This window comes from Pundamilia nyererei, unplaced genomic scaffold (assembly GCF_000239375.1).
Source record: "Pundamilia nyererei isolate P.nyererei 1_Seehausen unplaced genomic scaffold, PunNye1.0 scaffold00171, whole genome shotgun sequence".
NCBI classification, from domain to species: domain Eukaryota; kingdom Metazoa; phylum Chordata; class Actinopteri; order Cichliformes; family Cichlidae; genus Pundamilia; species Pundamilia nyererei.
The window spans coordinates 665357-670533 of record NW_005187572.1 but is presented as its reverse complement, the minus strand read 5'-3'; the positions used below and the strand labels follow the sequence as shown (position 1 = coordinate 670533).

The window sequence follows — 5177 nt, the reverse complement described above, 5'->3', positions numbered from 1 at the left end:
CAAAGACAAAGAAAAAGTGGTCGGAGCAGTCGTGACGGCAGCCGACCTCACCGGCGCCATCTTCACTCCACATTATGTTGAATTTACACAAGACTTCCCTCTCTAGAAAAATACCCCAATAATTTTATTGTAGTTCAGCCAAAATTTGACATATTCATGAGATAAAAATCACAAAGAATGCATTGGGAGAGAACGAGAACCCTTAATTTAAGTTAAACACATTTTGTTTTCCTTCTGTGTCTGTAGGACATAAATGTAAGACTCTTCTCTCAGAATCAGCATCTGGAGGTGTTTCTCAGCAGAAGACGACCTCATCTCCCTAAAACACAAAGACTCACGATACAGTAATAGCAGCAGTGCATTTAACATTGTGACTGTAATGATTTTTGAATGAGCACTTTGCAGTTTTGCAGGCTTACTTATTATAGATTAAAACACACATATGGCAGCAAGCAGCTGAAGAAGCATCCTCACAGTCAAGCACGGAGAGGAAACGTCATGCTTTGGGCTGTTTTTCTGCTTAGTGTACAGGATGACTTTGCTGGATTGAGGGGCCAATAGGTCACGATACGTATGTCACATCTTGGACAAGAAGCTCCTTTCCTCACGCAGACGATGGGCCTACATACTACCACAGCAACAACAGGGAGCTAAAGAAGAAGGCCTTTCACGAAGTGGCCTAGCCAGCCTCCAGACCTCAAGCTTCAAAGTGACAAGCGGCAAATAAGAAACCTGAATGATTCAGAGAGTTTGTGGTGAGTTGGGGCCCAAATCTCTCCTGAGAAGTCTGCAAACCTGACCAAGTAACATCTTACTGCTTTAAGGGTTTCTCCATCAAGTACTAAGTCATGTTTTGCATGTGATTAAATACTCATTATACTCAGTAACAAGCAAATCAAATCAAACTTTTAGGTGATTAAAATAAAATTATTTCTTTGTAGGTGAGCAAACTTACAAATTCAGCAAATATTGGAATTATTTCCCCCACTGTAGGTACTAAGATGCTGCAATGATTCATTACGATGAATGCAATCAATGTTGTTTCCTTGAAGAATAATTCTGGTCTAGTCTCTATTATCAGTGGCTGTAATATTATGTACGGTAACCAATCGAGTCATGGAAATGTTTAAACACTTCAATTCCCTCAAGACAAGTGAAACAAATGAGTTTGGTAGATAAATTCTGGCATTTAAATGTTCAACCAGAGACTTTTTCTTTACTTGAAATCTTTGTGAAATAACACATACAGTCAGCGCAAAGCCAAAATGGGAAAACCAGAACCCAGCGCGTTTCTGCAGGATCACAGCGGACATCAGTGAGGCTGCAATCAAAGCGCTCAGTGTTAACATCCCCCACCGGACGCTTTACTCTCACACCAACCCGAGCGGCCGTTTCCCCGTCCAGCCAGCCTGACGTCACTTTCCATAAACCTGTTTGGAGTTTTCAGTTCTGCCTTGAAGCTGCAGGCAGATGTGATTTAAACAAAAACTCTGTTCTTCTAAAGCCAATGCAGACAAAAACAACATCAGCTTCACAACACAAATCTGACAATCTGGCGAGTTATTTCTCATTTAAAAACCTTTTTGCTGAGTCATTTCCCCTGTGCAGCATGTAGAAAGGGTGCAAAGTGCCAAAAATGCAGTAAAAGTAATCTCCTTAACAGATTCCAAAGAAGCTTAGATGAGGAAATTGGGAGCTTATTAGGCCTCTTCTAAAAAACATCAGCTAACTATTTGTTTAGGAAAGAAAGAGTCAGATATGCATTTAGGTGCAGACATCTTTTTGGATAGAATCACTTCCTGCAGTTGTGAAAGCGAGCTGGGACATGTTGCCACCAGATACAGAAATTCTTTCAATTTCAGGAAAACCCCCACAAAATCCAACCTGTGGATTAAACAAGTGAGAGACTGTGTGAAAATTATTGCAGGGAATAAAAGGATCACAGCTGAGGAAGGATTAATGAGTTTTTCATAAAGCGAGTGAGGTAACTCATTTGGTAGAGCAAGGAAAGGTAGCTATTTTTCCATTATTTCACTATTATTATTATTCTCACTGTTAGTGTATTAAGGTGCACCGTCTGACATGTTTTTACATTTTTCTCATTAGTCTAGTATGATTAGTTTGTTTTGCATGCACAGATAAAGAAGAACTTGTCTATGCATACAGTCATAGCCAACCTATCATCTGTGCTTATGGTGGTTTATGTGTTATACATTTTTTATATATAACACATCTATATGTTTGATAGATATATATATAAAACACATATATCCACATTTGTGTGTTTGTCACATTCATAAACTGTGAAGTGAAAAGGGAAGTGAAGACGACGCCTCTCACAAACATTGTTAAAATTATTTTTATGACCTTTTTTTAGTTGTGTCACATTTAGCAGAGCAGTAGCTGAGAATCTTCCTGAAAAGGTTAAATATCATCAACATGTTTGCTGACGGACTCGCTGCTATAAACCTGCACAAATCATCCGGTCACAGCCCTCTGGGAATGACAGCTTTGTTCTTTCTTCTATCGTTAGACAAACGCACCTCACTGGAAAATGAACAGTAACATTCACAGTACAACTTCAGCTTTGAAAATGAAGCCTTTTTTGATAAGGATAAAATCTTTGCATGAAATTGTCCACACACAGAACTTTTGTGTCAATCCCTTCTCTTGTCCTTTTCTCCTCCATGACTAAATATATCATTCTTTGTGACATATTAAACTTCAAAACCTAAAAAATGGATTTAATGGAATCTCCTGCCAATTGTATGCAGACGATACACAGCTATGCTTTTCTGTTAAGCCCAACATCCTCAGCAGCCTCTCATGCCTCAGTGAATGATTTTCTGCCATTCTTTGTTATCAAAGTTTCCTTCATCTCATTTATAGTAAAACTGAGGATTTTATGTTTGGCACAGACACTTTTCCGTAGGAGGTCAGTACAGTAGCTCTTGCCAGCACCATCAAATCATCTACTCAGAACCTCTGCATCATCTTTGAGCAGCATCTGAATTTTGAATCTCACATCTCTCAGCTCACCCTTGTTTCCCTCATGTCAGAGATACTGCAAATAATCAAACCTTTCAATCAGTTCCTTTCCTATTTAATCATCTGGAACTTTTCTCTGGCCTTGATTATTGTAATTCTCTCTTCACGTGTATCTCTCAGTCCTCCATAGCCTCCCATTAGTGCAGAGAGCAGCAACACGGCTGATAAGAAAACTAGCAGTGCTCACATATCCCATTTATTTATGGATCTCTTCACTGGCATTCACTGAAATTCAGAATAATCTTTAAATTCCTGTTATTAACATATATTATATATATATAACATATATACACATATTAACATATAAAGACCCAATTGCTGCAACCAACCTCTTCAATCAGCCAATCATGGTCTCATTACTGTCCCAGGCTCTGATTTTAAAACCAGAGGTGATCACATTGAGTTTGTAGCGTAGTCCCCAAACCCTGGAACAACCTTCCTCAGCCTATCACGTCTGTTAATTGTTTTAAACCAGGTTTTTATTTACACTGTGAAGCTCTTTCTAGCTCTGTGTTTTCCAAAGTGCCGTAGAAATAAAATTATTCTTTGTATTAAAACTTGCCGCTTACCACAACACCCATTAAATCATCTGGCCTTGGTCAGAAAGCTTTTTTTAATTATCAAATTGAGACGTTTAAACCCTGCTAGCCTGGCACTGGGGACAAAGAGATTTACTATATTTCAGAATTTGTTTTGGCCTCACAGGGGCATCAAAGGGTCAGAGTAGAAGAAAGAGTGGAAAGGTCCAAAAAGTAAAGCACCCTGAGGGGATCTTGTGTTTTTTACGACAAAGAAGAGTGTGATGGTTTCTACAGTCCCTAAAGTAAAACTTTTACGTCTGGGTTTTATCATATTTGAAAGAAAAATCCAAAGCTTTGAAGTCGCAGTTTGATTTACAGCCATGAACATGTGTTTACTTTTACCAGCAGCTTTATGCTTTCAGTTCATGATGGAAAAGCAGCTCAGCCTCATGTGAACTTTACAAAATGCTTCTGCTGTGATAAAATCAGCTTATTTTAGCGATGCCGCTGCAGAAGGAAGCGAAAAGGCGCCCCGTGTAAACAAAGTGCGCAGAATAAACAGACTTTAGCGCATGTGTCGCTGTTCCTCTGCAGCACGGGAGGAAAACTCCCGTCACCCGTGTCTGCAAACATTTTAACATGTCCTGCGTTTCCTGAAAGTTTTCGAACTACTGCGTCCACTAACCTTACTGTGGTTGATCTAAGTCGGTGTGTTACTGCTGCTTTTGTCCATGATAAAAACCCTCCGCGATGTTTCGGTTTGTCCGGTGGCACCGAGGAGCTTCTGGTCCCCCCCAGTGTCTGTCGGTTACATCCTTTAACGGAGACTTCGGGGTTAGACAGCTGAGGTGTGGGAGACACAGAGGGAGGAACAGGGGGGAGAGGAGGAGGGCGGTAATACGATGCTTCCTTCTGATTGGCTGAGACATGATTTTACCTTGAGTTTCCTTTAAACGTTGAGGAATTCATTGCGTCACATCTCGCACTGTCTTTAAGTTACGTCTTTAAGTTTTTTTTATTTAACAGTCTGCTGAAGTAAAAGTGAGGATTCAAACAGTTGAACAGACACAAAATGATTTCTGAGAAGTGATGGCCTGTCTGCTTGTTTTCTCTCCCTGCAGCACTGGTTTGGATCGTCATCATCTTCGGATCATCTGTTTCTGTCTCCTCTGTCCCTATCGCCACACCAACCCTCTGCATGTGCTGCTCCACTTCTTGACCAGTATGTCCACTGTCCCTCCTCTGCACATGTCCAAATCATTTCAGCTTTGTCTCTGTTTGTCTCCAAACCCCACAGCTGGTCGTGTCCCTCTGATGTACTTCTAATTCTGTCCATCCTGCTCACTCCCAGTGAAACCTGAACATCTTCAACTAGGCCTCTTGTTTTTCATCAGTACCACTGTCTACAAATCATACATCACAGCAGGTCCCACTCCCATCTTGTAACCTTTGCTTTCACTCTTACTGCTATCCTTCTGTGTAAAATCACTTATCTTCACCCACTCCACTCTGCCTGCACTCTTCTTCACCTCTCTTGTGCACTGCTTTGGCTGGTCTTTAAACTCATCCTCTTCAGTGCTCCTTGCATCTTCACTGTCTTCCTCTCAT

At 40.6% G+C, this 5177-nt stretch overlaps 1 protein-coding gene across 3 annotated transcripts in view; it reads right to left on the bottom strand.

Annotated features, from left to right (window-relative positions):
- Positions 1-4425, bottom strand: part of LOC102206420 (ras and Rab interactor 2) — a 40543-nt gene extending 36118 nt beyond the window's left edge. For all 3 annotated transcript variants that reach the window (XM_005746011.1, XM_005746012.1, XM_005746013.1), the window contains exon 1: positions 4255-4425. The gene's annotated coding sequence lies outside the window, so the exon portion shown is untranslated. The remainder of the gene's footprint in view (positions 1-4254) is intronic.
- Between the last annotated feature and the right edge of the window lie 752 nt (positions 4426-5177).